The 19,610-nt window shown below is 43.7% G+C and overlaps 1 protein-coding gene and 1 long non-coding RNA gene across 2 annotated transcripts in view; one reads left to right on the top strand and one right to left on the bottom strand.

Moving 5' to 3' along the window:
• Nucleotides 1–19,610, bottom strand: part of PTPRN2 (protein tyrosine phosphatase receptor type N2) — a 1,048,643-nt gene that overhangs the window by 509,700 nt on the left and 519,333 nt on the right. The window lies entirely within an intron of this gene.
• The window catches only part of LOC130273184 (uncharacterized), a 53,941-nt gene continuing 44,564 nt past the window's right edge, over nt 10,234–19,610 (top strand). The window contains exon 1 of the long non-coding RNA XR_008843900.1: nt 10,234–10,352. This is a non-coding gene — a long non-coding RNA (uncharacterized LOC130273184). The remainder of the gene's footprint in view (nt 10,353–19,610) is intronic.

Here is a 19,610-nt window from a genome sequence, read left to right as displayed (position 1 = left end):
CCCTGATTATTTGTCACTAAGCATCCATGTGTTGGGGACATTCTTAAGTATGCAATCATTTCACAACAATGTGCTGACCCCCCTCCCCCAGCCTATTTTTTTCCATTTTTTCTAATTGATATTTGAACGTACAGTAAATGAAATGGAGATGTGTCTGTAATTCTAATGCTGCTCAATGTTCTTGGCTGTTAGTAGCAAAAATACTAATGAAATGCTTCATCCTTAATTACATTTGAACAAAGGAAATTAAAACAAAATACACATTGTTATTACACAAAAGGAGGCATTCAGTTATTGAGGATTGATTTTTTTTCCTATTTGACCTATTGGTGAAGTGTGTATAATTGTTGTTTCTCATATGACTAAAGGGTTATATGCAAATAACGAATAATAACAGTAAAGAGGGAAATATATTTACTTGTAAGTTAGATTTGGTTTGAAGCTTCAGCTCCTGGCGGTAAGTTTAGCAGAAGTGTGGTATTAATTGATGGATACAGAAATGGATGGTCAACCATGCCATATATGTGAATGGGCTGGGGCAACCAGCAAGAACCAGTCCTTGTTGGTGGCTGTCCCATCTATGACGTTTCCGAGACCTGTATGAGACAACCTTTTTAAAAGTATTTTCTCATCTCGACATCTATGGCCTATCCACGGGACCTGCCATGTTTAATAGATGCCGGTTCAATCTCAGTGATCCTGACAATCTCGAGATAAAGGGCCGCTGATGCATCCTCAACATGCACGGAGCCACCACAGGTGTTTTGGAAGCAGCAGAACAGACAGTTTAATGCAGTTTGCATAGCTTCACCTGACTTTCATGAAGGTTGGATTCCAAGGTACCTCTAGGATCTACCGTATATACTCGAGTATAAGCCATCCCGCATATAAGCCGAGGCCCCTAATTTCACCCCAAAAAAACAGGAAAAGTTATTGACTTGACTATAAGCCTAGGGTGGGAAATACATCATCCCTCCATGTCATCATCCAGACCCCCGTCATTATCACCCCTGTCATTATCACCCCTGTCATCATCACCCCGTCATCATCACCCTGTCATTATCCCCCTCGTCATCATTCACCCTTGTCATCATCCCCCCCCCCCCCTCTTCATCATCACCGCCTGTCAATCCGTTTCAGTGGTCTTCAACCTGCGGACCTCCAGATGTTGCAAAACTACAACTCCCAGCATGCCCGGACAGCCATTGGCTGTCCGGGCATGCTGGGAGTTGTAGTTTTGAAACATCTGGAGGTCTGCAGGTTGAAGACCACTTCGGCCTTCGTCATCATCCAGACCCCCCTTTTGTTTTCTACTCCCCTCCCCTCGGTGGGGAGGAAGGGTGACCTAGTCCGAGCCGTCCATCTTTGGCCATCTATGCTGCCTTGTGACGCTGCCTTGACGCCACCGCGCAGGGACGTCACGGACGTCTGCTGCGCACGGACGTCCCTGCGCGTTGTCGTCAAGGCAACGTCACTGGTCCGGGGCCAGCCCGGAGCGGAGAAGAGGGCCTCCCGGTGAAAATGGACAGCCCGGAACGACTAACCCTCCCCACCGGACGGTCCCTGCAGCATAGGAGGTCAAATATGGATGGCCCGGACCAGCTCACCCTTCCTTCCCACCGAGGGGAGGTGAGTAGAAAACAAAAGGGGGGTCTGGATGATGACGAAGGCCGCAGTCGTCTTCAACCTGCGGACCTCCAGATGTTTCAAAACTACAACTCCCAGCATGCCCGGACAGCCGATGGCTGTCCAGGCATGCTGGGAGTTGTAGTTTTGCAACATCTGGAGGTCCGCAGGTTAAAGACCACTGAGAAGGGATTGACAGGCGGAGATGGACGGCCCAGACCATCCCCTCACAGCTAAAGCCAGAAACTTTTTTTTGTTCACTCGAGTATAAGCCGAGGGGGGCGTTTTCAGCACAAAAAATTGTGCTGAAAAACTCGGCTTATACTCGAGTATATACAGTACATTGTTTTCCGTAAGTCGGAAGATAAATAAAGAGGGTAGCTCCTGGTGTTGCGCTGTTTTCATAACCTTCAATATCAATTAGGGTTATGCAAACTGCATAATACAGACAGTCCATTTGTTTTAAACCCCCAACTATCTCTGGCTGCGACAAGCAGGCTGAAGATGACAAGGGGGACCCACAACCTAAAGATAGGTGTAAGTGGCAGAGGTCAATATTGAACGCCAGAATTGTGGCTCTGATCTAAATGCCTTGCACCACATTAATCGCATTTTAGACACTTTTTGGATCCTGCACAACAATATTGGCACAAAATTTTGCCATAAAGTAAGCCAACCAATAAGTTAGTAAATCTCCCATTATTGTTTTCAATTAAGGCTATAATTTTGAATAAAACACAAATCTTGGGAACATAAAAAGGATGTTGGGTATAGATTTATATGGAAAGGCATACACTTTAAAAAGCCGTTTTCTCACTATAAAAAGCCTTGTCCATTTGTCATAGTAGTTTTGATGGGCATCATAGAAGAAGATTCCCCTGGGGCACCCCCTTCATTGAGCCAGAACAGACAAACACAGCTACTGCTCATTCAGCTCATCCATGATTTACAGTACATAGTTGGCCATTCAGTTTAAGCGCAGGTATGAAAAACTACATTTTACTTGTCTTCCCTCTGTTACATTGCGGGGTTACAGAAACTGGACCAGCAGCGATCCGATTTCCACTTAAAAAGTGGTTGTCTTTATGCTAAAACTTTACAAATCAAGATGTGTTTAAGTCATAGATGTGTTTAACTTTCTGGCATCAGTTGATTTAAAAAAAAAAAGAAATCCAGCAGAGTACCCCTTTAACCGCTTAAAGGGGTACTACCGTGCTGACAACTTATCCCCTATATGAAAGGAGGGGTCCGCCGCTGGGGACCCCCACGATCTCACACGCAGCACCCCGCTCTCATCAGGTCCCGGAGCGAACATCGCTCCGGGTCTGATGACTGCCGATCACGGGGCCAGAGTATAGTGACGTCACAGCTCCGCCCCATGTGACGTCACGCACCGCCCCCACAAAATGCAAGTCTATGGCAGGGGCGAGACAGCTGTGACGTCACACGGGGGGCGGAGCTGTGACGTCACACGGGGTGGAGCCGTGACGTCACTATACTCCGGCCCCGTCATCAGACCCGGAGCGGATGTTCACTCTGGGGCCTGATGAGAGCGGGGTGCTGCATGCGAGATCGTGGGGGACCCCAGCGGCAGGACCCCGCACGATCAGGCAACTTATCCCCTATCCTTTAGATAGGGGATAAGTTGTCAGCACGGTAGTACCCCTTTAAGGACTCAAGTTAAACAGATTTGTAAATCACTTTTATTCAAAAATCTTAACCCTTCTAGTACTTATCAGCTGCTGTATAATACAGAGAAATTTCTGAAGTTCTTTTCTGTCCGTCCACAGTGCTCTCTACTGATACCTCTGTCCGTGTCAGGAGAGGTTTTACTGATACCTCTGTCCTGAGCAGGAGAGGTTTTCTATAGGGATATGATTCTAATCTGGACAGTTCCTGACACGGACAGGGGTGTCAGCAGAGAGCACTGTTGTCAGACAGAAAATAAATTCAGTAATTTCTTTGTTTTATACAGCAGCTAATTAGTACTGGAAGGATTAAGATTTTTTTATAGAAGTCATTTACAAATCTGTTTAAGTTTCAGGCACCAGTTGATTTGAAAACATTTGTTTTCTACTTGTTTCCCCCTTTAAGGAACTAATTTTATTTTTGCATTTTAGTGTTTTCCTCCTCGCCTTCTAAAAATCATAACTCTTTTATATTTTTATCCACAGACGAGTATGACGGCTTGTTTTTTGCATGATCAGTTGTCCTTTGTAATGACATCACTCATTTTACCGTACAATGTATGCCGCAACCAAAAAAATACTATTTGTGTGGGGAAATTAAAAAAGAAAAACGCAATTTTGCAAATTTTGGAAGGTTTTGTTTTAACGCCGTACAATTTATGGTAAAAATGACGTGTTCTTTATTCTTTGGGTCAATGCGATTAAAATGATACCAATGATAACATACTTTTCTATAACTGTTGCGCTTAAAAAAAATCGCAAACTTTTTAACCAAATTAGTACATTTAAAATCCCCCTATTTTGAAGACCTATAACTTTTTCATTTTTCCGTATATGCGGCGGTATGAGGGCAAATTTTTTGCGCCGTGATCTGTACTTTTTCTTGATACCATATTTGCTTATATAAAACTTTTAATACATTTTTTATTAATTTTTGTAGGAATAAAATGTTATTTAAAAAAAGCAGCTATTTTGGACTTTTATTTAAGTTCACATCGTTCTCCGTACGGTATCATTAACATTTTATTTTAATAGTTTGGATATTTATGCACACGGCGATACCAAATATGTATATAAAAAAATTTTTTTTACACTTTTTGGGGGTGAAATAGGGAAAATGGGACAATTTACATTTTTTATTGGGGAAGGGAGTTTTTCAAATTTTGTTTACTTTATTTTTTACGTTTATTTTTACACTTTAATAGTCCCCATAGGGGACTATTTATAGCAATCATTCAATTGCTAATACTGTTCAGTGCTATGCATAGGACATAGCACTGATCAGTATTATCGGTCATCTTCTGCTCTGGTCTGCTCGATCGCAGACCAGAGCAGAAGACCCATAGAAGGCAGCGGAGCTAGGTGTGGGGACCTCTGTCTGCCGTGCTGGATGAACGGATCGCTGCGGCAGCGCTGCGGGCAATCCGATCATCCATTTTAGTGACCGTGATGCTGCAGATGCCGTGATCTGTATCTTTACAGCATCTGAGGGGTTAATGGCAGACATTCGCGCGATCGCGGATGTCCGCCATTATCGGCGGGTCCCTGACTGCTATCAGTAGCCGGGACCTGCCGCGCATGACCCGAGCATCGCTCTGATGCTCACGGTTATGTATAGGACGTAAATGTACGTCCTGGTGCGTTAAGTACCAGCTCAACAGGACTAACATCTACGTCCTGCATCGTAAAGGGGTTGAAGGGGTACTCCACCCCTAGACATCTTATCCAAAGGATAGGGGATAAGATGTCTGATCAGGGGGGTCCCGCTGCTGGGGACCCACCCAATCTCTCCTGCTGCACTCCTGTACATCTGCAGCTTGGAGCTACTTTTGCTCCATGGCTGATGATGGGCGATATAAGGGACGGGGTATTGTGACCATGACATCACGAGCCTCCAGCGCCGCACCAGACACTTTAAACGAATGCCGGGTGCAGCAGGGAGATCGTGGGGGTCCCCAGCAGCAGGACCCCCGCAATCAGACATCTTATCCCCTATCCTTTGGATAGGGGATAAGATGTCTAGGTGCGGAGTACCCCTTTAAAGGGGTACTCCGGTGGAAAACTTTTATTTTTTTTTAAATCAACTGGTGCCAGAAAGTTAAACAGATTTGTAAATTATTCCAACAGTAAGATAGGAAGAGGGGAGAGCACACAAAAGGCAAACTACACCTGTACTGGATGTCAGCGCGGCCTCAGCGAACCAACTTTATATCTCCTGTGGGGTGCACATACACAAAGTATGAAGTATCAATATAAACGAATAGAGAAGCACGTACGTGCACTCACTGCTCAGCGGAGACCGTTGCGTGACGGGGTCCGGTAACGGGAAGCTGGATCACAGCATCAGCGCAGGTGGAATGGCGCATGGAGGCTACGACGGCAGTTTCGCACGTAAGTGCATGCTTCTTCTGGCCTCAAAGTTACGTCATCCCGCCCTTGTATTTATCAGCAGCATAGTGAACAGAGTTACCATGGTAACTCAAACAATAATGGATGGGAAGTGCGTGAGGTCAAAAAGAAGATCCAGCACCACATGCAAGTAACGCGATAATGTAACTTTGAGGCCGGAAGAAGCATGCACTTACGTGCAAAACTGCCGGCGTGGCCTCCGAGCGCCATTCCACCTTCGCTGATGCTGGGATCCAGCTTCCCGTTACCAGACCCCGTCACGCAACTGTCTCTGCTGAGCGGTGAGTGCACATACGTGCTTCTTTATTCGCTTAGATTTGTAAATTACTTCTATTAAAAAATCTTAATCCTTCCAGTACTTATTAGCTGCTGAATACTACAGAGGAAATTCTTTTCTTTTTGGAACACAGAGCTTTCTGCTGACAACACAAGCACAGTGCTCTCTGCTGACATCTCAGTCCATTTTAAGAACTGTCCAGAGTAGGAGAAAATCCCCATAGCAAACATATGCTGCTCTGGACAGTACCTAAAATGCACAGAAATGTCAACAGAGAGCACTGTGCTTGTGATGTCAGCAGAGAGCCCTGTGTTCCTAAAAGAAAATAATTTCCTCTGTAGTATTCAGCAGCTAATAAGTACTATCCAAAGGATAGGGGATAAGATAGGGGATAAGATAGGGGATAAGATGTCAGATCGCCGGGGTCCTGCTGCTGGGGACGCCCGAGATCTCCGCTGCGGCACCCCGCTATCATTACTGCACAGAGCAAGTTCGCTCTGCGCGTAATGATGGGCGATACAGGGGATGGAGCAGCGTGATGTCATGGCTCCGCCCCTCGTGACATCACGGCCCACCCCCTTAATGCAAGTCTATGGCAGTGGGTGTGATGCCCACCACGCCCCCTCCAATAGACTTGTATTGAGGGGGAATGCCGTGACATCACAAGGGGCGGAGCCATGACGTCATGCTGCTCCGTCCCCTGTATCGCCCGTCATTACATGCAGAGCGAACTCGCTCTGTGCAGTAATGATAGCTGGGGTGCCGCAGTGGAGATCCTGGGGGTCCCCAGCAGTGGGACCCGGCGATCTGACATCTTATCCCCTATCCTTTGGATAGGGGATAAGATGTCTAGGGGCAGAGTACCCCTTTAACTTTCTGGCACCAGTTGATTTAAAAAAAAAAAAAAAAGTTTTCCGCCAGAGTACCCCTTTAATACATGTGGGCCTATATAGTCTTTTGTCGCATTATGAAGGAGAAGGCTATGATGACAAGTAGCAACAATGTTGGTAAATATTTTTTAGACATCCAATTTTCTTTGCGATATTGTACATGATATTTCTAAATGGAAGCTTAGAAAAAAGAATGCAGTTAGAAAGTGTCCGGCTAGAGCTGGCAACATAAAAATGTAGCAATTTTATACTTGTTATAATGTATTCACACAACAACAACAGAAGCTGATGATCCCGTGTGATACCTGCTCACAAGGCAATATATGTATCATCGCTAAAGAAAAGAATCCATCAGATAACACCACTTCCTCACATAGCTTGAATAATAGTTTCTGTCAGGAACGTACAGAACATCAGCGCGGATGTGACAAAAGCTGTCACTCTATGTAGTGCCTTGTGAGCGGAATGCCTGCAGCTCATCACTGCACTTTTCTTAATGTACTTTTCATTTAATCATCTGATGATTCTATTCCCTAAGGAAGGGAGTGGTTTTATTTATTTTATAAGCGTACCAATTTCTCATAAGCACAGCATTGCTTTCACTAATATTCTCTAAGGATAAACATTACAAAATAACAATAGTACATCAAAGTCCAGAAATCCATGGAATTTAAATTACCCTCATGTGTGTACAGCACATCTAATATACTATCTCCCCCTGGTGGGGATTAGTGGAACTTTCAAAATACAACAATTTCTATCAGATACAGGAGCTTTCCTACCTGAATGATTATGATATTTCCAGAAGAAAATAGAAGGAACCAGCTCAAATAATTTGTCAGAGTTCAAAATATAAAGTGATTAGTGTATAATATCAGTAGATCAGTAAAAACAGAGCTAAAAACTGAGGTCTAATGTCACCACAGTGAATAATATTTATCTAGAATTGAAGTGGTTTAATAAAAAAAATCTAAAAAATCCAACAGTTCATCAGCACAGGAAGGATGATAGGATGTGATAGGATGCATTTATGCTGTTCCATGGAGCTTTACGTGGATTGTAGAAAAAAAAACTATACTTACGTAGCCCTGGTCCACCCACTGGTCCCCCACAGCTCGTGCCCGACACTGTCTGGTACCTCGATCTTCTCTATTCTAGTTTCCAAAACAAGCACTTAGTGCAGAACCTGCCGGCTCGGCCAATTAATGTCCGCAGTTGTGTCCCATCTTGGCTAGAGCAGGCAGGTCCATGTGCTCATCTTGTAAGTAGGAAGAAGACAAATGATCGGGGACCAACAGAATCAACCAGGAGCTGCGGGGGTACAAGGGCTAGGTAAATATTATTTATTTATATTTTTTTATTGCCTCCATCAGGATATGAATTTTACTAAGATGCTGGATAAGTCCGTTAAGTATGCTTCTTTCTTGAATGTATTGGTTATTTCCAAGAACTTTGTTTTCTTCCTACACACTACTGTATTTATATGCTGCTATTGTTAACTGGCCTCAGGAAAAACTGATTGGCAAGCCTAGCGCAGGAAGTTTTTTCTTTTTCACACTATGGTCTATATTTTAGGCCAAACCATAATCTAAGGCACAGGGGTAGATAAACTATATATGTTACCATTTCAGCTGCACAGGGGCCCAGTAGATAAGAGACCCTACTGTTACTAACCTAAAAACTATTGGACTGCATGTGAGCCAGTAAGTTTTATATCTGAAAGCAGGATATGATGAAGAGAGTGAAGCTGAGCTATTTTACGTATCATGTTGAGTGGCATAGGCCATATTCAAATTCGTGAATATTCGCGAATATATGGACGAATATTCGTCATATATTCGCTAAATTCGCATATTCGTAATATTCTCGCTTTATTTTCGCATATGCGAAAATTCGCGTATGCAAAAATTTACATATGCGAAAATTAGCATATACAAAAATTAGCATATGTAAATTTTCGCATATGCGAAAATTCGCACGCCAGTCTGACACAGTAGTATTAGAGCCTTCTTTACACCACACAAGCTGGAAGCAGAGAGGGATAATCACTGTGATGTGTACTGTGAAAACAAAAAACAAAAACAAAATGAATATTCATAATTACGAATATATAGCGCTATATGGGCGAATATTTGCAAATTCGTGAATATGCGATATTCGCGAATAAAATTCGCATTGCGAATATTCGCGAGCAACACTAGTTACGTATAGGTTTATATGGTTTGGATTTTTGAGCAAAAAAAGCAGAGTAAATCCTGACAGGACTCCTAGGAGAGACAGAGAGAGTCCTGCTCACCCTGCAGATGTGCTGTGAGAATCCTGCTGACCCCTCTCACACATAATTACTAACTTTGGCTGTGCACATTGATAGAGGGAAGGTTGTCAATCAGTGGGCAGGCCAACATGACTCTTACTGTCTTTCCTAAGAGTCTTGCCAGAATTTATTCTACTTTTAACTTAAAAATCCTGCTTTACCAAATTTACCTCTCAATTGCAAGAAGAAGCAAGGAGAGAAGCGCACGACTCTATAGACTTAAAGGCGTTATCCAGGAAAAAACTTTTTTATATATATATATCAACTGGCTCCAGAAAGTTAAACAGATTTGTAAATTACTTCTATTAAAAAAAATCTTAATCCTTCAGTACTTATGAGCTTCTGAAGTTTAGGTTGTTCTTTTCTGTCTAAGTAATCTCTGATGACATGTGTCTTGGGAACCGCCCAGTTTAGAAGAGGTTTCCTATGGGAATTTGCTTCTAAACTGGGTGTTTTCCAAGACACGTGTCATCAGAGATTACTTAGACAGAAAAAGAACAACCTTAACTTCAGAAGCTCATAAGTACTGAAAGGATTAAGATTTTTTAATAGAAGTAATTTACAAATCTGTTTAACTTTCTGGAACCAGTTGATATATATAAAAAAGTTTTTTCCTGGATAACCCCTTTAAATTATCAGTCTGTCCTGGTCATGTGACACAATGCACTAGAGAACGCACTAAGCGCACACTTCTCCCAGCTCGTTCACCTGATTGATTCTCAGCTTCACATAGACCCCTACCTTTTAAAACTTTTGATATGTCTCTCTTCTTATTCCTAACAGTGCCCATACACCTTCTGTCATATACTGCTCTCAGATCAGCATCAATCACCTGACAGCTTCATTTAAATTTGTTACTAAGAGCAGCAGACGTAAAGGTAAGTTTGGCAACCACCAGCAGCTCCAGGAAAATTACATTTTGCTTTTATACCCTAAAATTACACTAATCACTCTGATTGCTCCTCGTTCATTGATGCTACCTGTCCAGAGTGTGCAGCAGAATTGCCCCGATGATGACCTCACAGAGTCAGAATAGAACATTGCAGCCAATCACAGGCATCAGCAGTCACATGCATCAAATGTCATCGAGGTACTTCCAAAGGGAACTCTGGAGCAGTAACAGTCCTGGACCAGGAGCATGTGGAGAGGTAAGTACCGTATTTTTCGCCCTATAAGACGCACCGGCATATAAGACGCACCCAATTTTAAAGGTGCAAAATCTAGAAAAAAAAAGATTCTGAACCAAATACTATGTAAAGTATAGGACAGTGATCTTCAACCTGTGGACCTCCAGATGTTGCAAAACTACAACTCCCAGCATGCCCGTTGGCTGTCCGGGCATGCCAGGAGTTGTAGTTTTGCAACATCTGGAGGTCCGCAGGTTGAAGACAACTGGTATAGGAGGTAATACTCACGTGTCCCGCCGCTCCGGACCCGTCACCGCTGCCCTGGATGTCGCCCTCCATTGCTGTCACCATGTACCCGGGGTGTCCCCATCGCTCCGGAACGTCTCTGCTCGCTCTCCGTCGCCGCCATCACGCCGCTACGCACGCCGCTCCTATTGGATGATGGGGCGGCGTGAGCGACAAAGTGATGATGTCGAAGGAGAGCGCCAGCCATGCAGGGGATCCTGGCACGGAGCAGACACCGAGGAGGCAGGTAAGGTCCCTCCAGGTGTCCTGTAAGCTGTTCGGGACGCCGCGATTTCACCGCAGCGGTCCCGAACAGCCCGACTGGGTAGCCGGGTTAGTGTCACTTTCGCTTCAGAGGCGGCGGTCAGCTTTGATCGCCGCGTCTGAAGGGTTAATACAGGGCATCACCGCGATCGGTGATGTCCTGTATTAGCCGCAGTCCCCGGCCATTGATGGCCACAGGGACCGCCACGATATGAAATGGAATCGCCGTATAAGACTTCCCCCCCCCCCCAGTTTTGGGGAAGAAAAAATGCGTCTTATACGGCGAAAAATACGGTATAGGTTTTCTTTATTTTCAACTTTGCATTCCCTGCCTCTGGGAAATTTTGGCAACAGCTCAAAAAATACCTTTAAAGGCATTCTCAGTGGTGGGCTAAGACCAGAAGACTAATGTGTGATGTGCATACTCAGCCAAATATGTACACTCTACCAACCTGAGGATTTATGTAATCACCAGCAGTCACTTCACTTAGAATAAACCACTGGGGACTAAAATCTAACACAACATATACAATTGATTCATTTCTCTAAAAGCAATACTATAATTCATAATTTCAATCTTTTGACAAAACTATGACATCGACGAGCAGTTTTAAAGTGTAACCTATTTGAACAACCTCTTTCCAGATCTTTCCCCTGATTTGGAACCCACACTAGGTTTCCTTAGCCAAAGTACAGAGCTGGATAAGTAATGCTTCATTTCCGCTGGACCATTGCTGCAGGGCAAACAATTATCTGTTGAGCGGTTCCCCAGTAATTTCATGAAATCCCACCAGTGACCCCCAGCAATCAAACAGTTGCCAGGGGATAATACAGCAGGGAGAGGTTTCCCAAAGTGTTTAATCCCTGTAAGCGACAGCTCAATGCCTTTGGCAATCCTCAGAATACATAAACATTACAGTTACATGAACAAAGCAGGGGATCAAAGCTATATAGATCAGAATTTGACTAGAGATGAACAAATCAATTTAAACTAATCAAATTTGCTCTGAAGTTCCTCAAAAGTGGTGAAGAATACACTGTATGCTTTGCTACTGAGTTAACATTGGCTCGGCCATTTAATGCATGCCAATGTATGTATTCTTCATCAGTGGGTGCACAGGAGTGGGGACTCTTGCCTTGTTCCTACAAGTGCTTTCCTTGGTGCCTTCTATTGATTCCAGCAAAGGCAGGAGTCCCTGCCCCTGTACACTGAGCAGCCAAGTGGTAAGTGGTGATGCTGTATGCATCGTCTCTTCCACTCACTAGTACATTAACCAGGACAGCTAATCTGAATGTGTATGGCCAGATCTGAATCAAATCTAATGGCCAATTAGAGAAAATATACCCAAAACTAAATTTGGGAGATGTGTTCAATTCTGTAGGAACCTCTTGTTTAATTCACATGTTTAAATTCAACATGTCCTTAAAGGGGTTCTCCACCATAAGGTGATTTTAGTACGTACCTGGCAGACAGTAATGGACATGCTTAGGAAGGATCTGCGCTTGTCTTGGGGATAAATGGCTATGTTGTGAGATTACCAGAACACTGTGGCTAGCTTTTTGTGAACTTGTATTTCCTGTTTGAGTTTTCTTTTTTTGACTACAAATCCCACAACTCCATTCTCCTCCCTCCCACACATCAGCCACCCCACCCATTGAAACAAAAGACCTGTGGTTTTCAATCAGGGTGCCTACAGCTGTTGCATTAGTTGCAGATTGATCCCTTCACCCATTGAAGCAGACAGGCTCCATGTCATCAGCTGACTAGCGAGTCAGGTCTCGGCCTCATTGCAAGCTGGGAAAAATCTGAGACAACAGTCATTTTGTATGCTGTTAAAAATAAATAGTGGAGTGAAAATCACATAAGAATTGTGAGAAAACCGTCAAACACAGGTAAAGACACTATATTATGAACTACACTAACTTTACAGCCCCTGTAGCATAGTCAAACAAAAAAAAAATCCTGGAATACCCCTTTAAGAGTTTTCAGGTTTTTTATTTTGCATATCATTATCTTTCTATACAATCCAGAAATCTTACAATTTTAGCATCATAGAAGCCTTTGACTTCCTGTTCTGTTGGGATGACTTATCAGCAGTCCTGTTATTGCCATCACAGGTAGCATAACTATGGAAGGGAAAACCTCTACTATAGCTGAAGGCAGATCATTAGTTAAGAATTCTTGTTAGGCATCACAGACTACAACAGTTCCCCACAGCTCCCAGCCCCTGACATCCATATGTTGTAGTCAGTGAGGCTGTAGGAGACATTAACAGAACTTATCCAACCAGTGTTGAACATGCCAGACCATGAAGAAGGCTTGATGAAGACCCTGCTAACCTTTGTAGAGGTCGAAACTTTGGATATACTGTATTTATGTGTGTAAATTATTGCAATAAAATAAAGACGGATTCTTAAAGGGGTACTCCGCTGCTCAGCATTTGGAGCAAACTGGAGCAGGCCCCAGGAGCTTGTGATGTCATAGCCCCCCCTCATGTCATCATGTCACGCCCCCTCCCATAGACTTGCATTATGGGGGCGGGGTGTGACATCATGAGGGTGCAGGGCCATGACGTCACAAGCTCCTGGCTCCAGCGTTCGGAACAGTTTGTTCCAAACGCTGAGCAGCGGAGTACCCCTTTAAGGATGCTGGCACATTTGTTTGTCTCTATGAGACTGTGTAGGAACACAATTTTTGACACAGGGTGTGGTAATACCCACTTGTCAATTTAGTAATACATTTCTTTTAGTAATAACATTGGAACAGCACAACAAAGAGAAAACATGCTCCATAATCATCTTTTTTAGGGAATATGAAGGTATTTACTAAAACATACATGTCAAGAGTGGAGAAAGGTCTGTGCCCGCAAGGTGGCCGTCGTGGCTTGGAATGATACTTCCTCTCCTCCGCTCTTGTGTACGCGAGGTTTTGTTAATAAATATGTCCCGCTATATCATGCTCCGTATCATAATCAGAAATGCCCGAAGAAGTTTGATAAAGTGTGCATGCCCTGGCTACTACTTGATGCCTCGGTCGAGTGTAATAGGTCTACGGACAGCAGGATGTAATCCTTTGTGAGGTTGTTCTTGTGGCTTGGTGGGGGATGCTGGGAACTGTATGTAGTGTGTGTGTGTTTGTTTGTTTTGTCTGTGTTGGTCTTGTTCTGGAGGTCGCCCAGTATGCGCCTGATCTTGTAATCCTAGCTCCTCTTGGTTTAGAAATACTTGCGGATTGCTGTTATTCTCTCTGGTCCTCGTGTTGCCCTTGTATTCTATGTAGTGTTTTGTATTTCTTACCTGGGCTCCTGCTGGTGTGGCCGCCTAGAGCTGTGTTGTATTTTGTTATGTTTAAAAATTGCAAACATAAAATACTTTAAAAAAAAAAAAGTGGAGAAGGTCCTCTTTAAATGGATGAGAATAAGGGGGCCCAGAAAGAACTGCAAAAAGATTAACATCTTATCAATTCTTATGTGCAATGGCATTCTGACCAGTCACAAATAATAAATCAAAGGGAGCAACATGATCATACAAAGTATTTGATGGATAGTAACTACAATTATTACTTGCATGCCACCATATTCTAACGTAAGTATGAACATAGCAACATGCCCCCCAGTGGGCACTGGTGTCGCGGCGGTGGTGGTCGCCGCCCAGTGCTACGCCGTTTTATGCTAGGGACGTTAGGGACCCACTCTAAATAGGTGGCCTTGACGTGGCGAGTGGGCTTGTACTTTTTGATCAAAAATGTATACTAACAACCTGTTAGTTTTTGATATTATGCTGAGAAGCAATCAGATCATTTTACAAGATTGTAGATGTGCGACCATGCCTGTTTCTTCTACCCGAATTCACACTGTGTTTTCTATCCCCTTCTTTTTTTTTTTTTTTAACATGTGTCTGCACTCTTCCCCACCCCCTCAGCCCAACCCTATATAAGTAGTAGTTAGCTACACAAGGGCCATTTCTTTCCTAGCAGCCTCCCAGTCTGACTGGGAGAGCTTGGTAAGTGAGCTATTACACCTTGTTCACACTAGTGTGGTGCTGTGCGGTGTCCGTTGCTGCCGTGGCACCGTGTCTGTGGGGAGGTGCGACCCATAGACTGGTTTGAGTGGCATTGGGGCCGCTCTGCCAGTGGGTCGTCCCCCCTGTGGGCACTGGTGTCGCGGCGGTGGTGGTCGCCGCCCAGTGCTACGCCATTTTATGCTAGGGACGTTAGGGACCCACTCTAAATAGGTGGCCTTGACGTGGCGAGTGGGCTTGTACTTTTTGATCAAAAATGTATACTAACAACCTGTTAGTTTTTGATATTATGCTGAGAAGCAATCAGATCATTATACAAGATTGTAGATGTGCGACCATGTCTGTTTCTTCTACCCGAATGAACATAGCAGTGCACATACTGGATGTGTCAGATGAGCAACATTAATAGATACCGCTTATGATCAAAGATTACATTTTTATTGTTTATTTTGTTACTCTATTGTTCTTTTTATGCACTTAGGAAACCAATGAATTCTGCGAACAATCAAGCAGAGCCAATCAAATATAAGAGGACACAGCCCTCAGCTAAATACTTCTGCCCCTTGGTTTTAGTGATTGATATTAATCACAGCAATAAAAAAAAACTTCAGACGTCACTATCACATGTTGTAAAAGGATAGATACCTGAATTACTGATAAAATATTTTTTGAATTGCTAAGGCAAAGCAATTTGCATAGTCCCTTATGGATTCCTTCCTATTCCCTACCTATTACAGATCTGTAGGCACTCTGTGTGCCACTGAAGAATATAGAATCTGAGAGAATATGCCATGACAACTGTTTGTTTCCATACAAATCGGGAGGCACACGATAGTACAGAATGGGCTGATAGCAAACCATAGAGACCAGATCTGTAATAAGGAGTATGCATGAAGACTGAAGGAAGTGATCTCATAAGGTTTGAGAAACTCAAGCAATGTAAGAGAAGGGGTCAAAAACTGTAAATAGGCACTATCATTTAAACAAATGTTCTTCTCTAAAAATCAGCTCAGCTTTGTCCTGTGTCTGCAAGACAAGAAACACAAGTCTATGGAGGGAGGGAGGAGGGACCTCCATCCACCAGCTCTGGGAGAACTGCAAATTTGATATAAAACCAGCAAAGCAGAGATCTGCTGAGAAATATCATATGTAAGTTATATTATGGACAGAAATAGTGCTGCTTCTCATGTACATACACAGGGCAGCTTATACTTAAAATTCACATTAAATGACAGGTATGCTTTAAATATGTTTAAGAGTTAAGTAAACAAACTTCCAGAAAATAAGGTTGGTAAATTCACAGTAAGTGAATGCAAATCATTATATAAGGGATTAGATGGACCAGGCGGTCCTTTTCTGATGACAATGTATGCTTATATGACTTCCTTCGGGGTCTATGGGGGAGATTTATCAAATCCTCTCCAGAGGAAAAGTTGCCTAGTTGCCCATCGCAACCGATCAGATCGCTTCTTTCTTTCAACAAGGCCTCTGCAAAAAGAAAGAAGTGATCTGATTGATTGAAAGGGGCAACTGAGTAACTTTTCCTTTGCACAGGTTTTGATAAATCTCCCCCTATGTTCTTCAGGTGTAACTTAGTATGGGCTATGTAATTATATCATCATCCCACATAGCAGAGATTGATATTTTAAACACAGATATACAATTTTAGATATGTAATGATATGAATTTCTTTGAGCTTATAGATGACGTCTGACTTACTTTACAGCCCAAATTTTACCAATTAGCAATGTTAAATGATTCCGTGTTTTGGCAGAGCAGTAACTGACGTTTTGACTTGAGCGCACACTGTGAAATCTTTTTGACAATTACTAGTACGCTATATTTTCAGAATTTAATTTATATATTTTCTACAATTTCCTCTACATTCTACAATGATAGGTAGAGGCCCATCACTTACTCAAACAGATACATTACCTTTTGTGAACTATAAACACCTATAGTATGGTCATGCCGGTCCCAATACAAATGTCTTCATTGGAATGGATATCCTTCCAAGAGAAAAGAAAAGCAAACAAGCTAGATGCATGAACTTTGTTATGTACAGATGATATTACAATTCCTGAGACAGCTGCAGAGTCAACTAAGGTTAACATATTCTAGACACTACACTGCTCAAAAAAAATAAAGGGAACACTAAGATAACACATCCTAGATCTGAATGAATGAACTAATCGTATGAAATACTTTCGTCTTTACATAGTTGAATGCGCTGACAACAAAATCACACAAAAATTATCAATTCATGGAGGTCTGGATATGGAGGTCTGGATATGGAAACCACACTACAGGCTGATCCAACTTTGATGTAATGTCCTTAAAACAAGTCAAAATGAGGCTCAGTAGTGTGTGTGGCCTCCACATGCCCATATGACCTCCCTACAATGCCTGGGCATGCTCCTGATGAGGTGGCAGATGGCCTCCTGAGGGATGTCCTCCTAGACCTGGACTAAAGCATTCGCCAACTCCTGGACAGTATGTGGTCCAACGTGGCGTTGATGGATGGAGCGAGACATGATGCCCCAGATGTGCTCAATCGGATTCAGGTCTGGGGAACAGGCGGGCCAGTCCATAGCATCAATGCCTTCCTCTTGCAGAAACTGCTGACACACTCCAGCCACATGAGGTCTAGCATTGTCTTGCATTAGGAGGAACCCAGGGCACACCGCACCAACATATAGTCTCACAAGGGGTCTGAGGATCTCATCTCGGTACCTAATGGTAGTCAGGAAAGCACATGGAGGGCTGTACGGCCCCCCAAAGAAATGCCACTCCACACCATTACTGACTCACCGCCAAACCGGTCATGCTGGAGGATGTTGCAGGCAGCAGAACATTCTCCACATTGTCTCCAGACTCTGTCACATCTATCACATGTGCTCAGTGTGAACCTGCTTTCATCTGTGAAGAGCACAGGGCGCCAGTGGCGAATTTGCCAATCTTGGTGTTCTCTGGAAAATGCCAAATGTCCTGCACGGTGTTGGGCTGTAAGTACAACCCCCCACCTGTGGACGTGGGGCCCTCATACCACCTTCATGGAGTCTGTTTCTGACCGTTTGAGTGGACACATGCACATTTTTGGCCTGCTGGAGGTCATTTTGCAGGGCTCTGGCAGTGCTCCTCCTTGCATAAAGGCGGAGGTAGCGGTCCTGCTGCTGGGTTGTTGTCTTCCTACGGCCTCCTCCACGTCTCCTCATGTACTGGCCTGTCTCCTGGTAGTGCCTCCATGCTCTGTACTACTACTCATGCCTGATGAAGCAGATAATCTGTGAAACGCGTTGCATGATGGGTGATTAAAGTTGTTTCTACCCTCCGAGTGTGTCCAGCGCCTCCTGATGTCCGCCACCTCCTTGGAGGCTCCTTGTGTTCTTTGTGCATCTATCTGAAGGTGGATCGGCTGCCGGCATACTTACACACAAGTCTTTTTCCATTGTTACACTTGGCGAGTGTAACAGTCTGGGTGAGCATTGTAATTACCTCTGTTCACTCTGGTTTTTAGTGGTAATGCGCTAGGTAGCGCCCTCTCTATTCCTTTGCTGTACACTACGCTGACAGACACAGCAAACCTTCATGCCACAGCTCGCATTGATGTGACATCCTGGATGAGCTGCACTTCCTGAGCCACTTGTGTGGGTTGTAGACTCCGTCTCATGCTACCACTAGAGTGAAAGCACTGCCAGCATTCAAAAGTTACCAAAACATCTGCCAGGAAGCAGATGGTCTGTGGTCACCAACTGAAGAACCACTCCTTTATTGGGGATGTCTTGCTAATTGCCTATAATTTCCACCTATTGTCTTTTCCATTTGCACAACAGCATGTGAAATTGATTGTCAATCAGTGTTGCTTCCTGAGTGGACAGTGTGATTTCACAGAAGTGTCATTGACTTGGAGTTACATTGTGTTGTTTAAAGCGTACCCGTCAGATCACTCAAAAAACAAAACTGTTATATGTTGCTCAGTATCTCATCCAGATCATGTACATGTACTTTTTTATGTGCATGTGGCCTACATTTCTCTCAGATTTAGCTTAATTTGTCCACCAGAAGCAGGGGGGCCGGAACTCACTGTGATAACCACTCCCCCTCCCTCACTCCTCAGTCCAGTGCTTCCCAACCAGGGTGCCTCCAGCTGTTGCAAAACTACATCTCCCAGCACGCCCACACATCATTTGGCTGTGCAGGCATGCTGGGAGTTTTAGTTTTGCAACAGCTGGAGGCATATGATTGTAGTCCCCCTTTATTACACACACACACACACTGGCTTCATATATTCTTACACATATACATCAGATAGACACACTGATATACACACATACACATATATCCACACACACATACATGCAGGGACACTTTTTCGTCTGCAATGCAATATTTCTGCCTCTCTCACACAGCAGACATCAGTGAGAGCCCGGCAGCAGTCTTCCTGCCCCTCCCCCTCCCCTTCTCTTCACATAAGTCTGCAGTGTGTACAGCCCCTCCCCCCTCCAAAACGTCCAGGACGAAGCAGTGTACATAGCAGGACTGAATGCATTCCAGAAGGTAGGGGGGCAGTTATTTGACTGGCTTTTTCAGTAGGAAATACTGAAAATTTTCTAATGAAAGCAATTGCAAAACCTATTGGTTTTGCATGCTTTACAACATATCAAAAGTTTTTATATCTGACAGTGCCTATTTAAGTGTTCCCTTTATTTT

This window comes from Hyla sarda, chromosome 5 (genome assembly GCF_029499605.1).
Source record: "Hyla sarda isolate aHylSar1 chromosome 5, aHylSar1.hap1, whole genome shotgun sequence".
NCBI classification, from domain to species: Eukaryota; Metazoa; Chordata; class Amphibia; order Anura; family Hylidae; genus Hyla; species Hyla sarda.
This window is presented reverse-complemented; position numbering and strand designations above follow the sequence as displayed.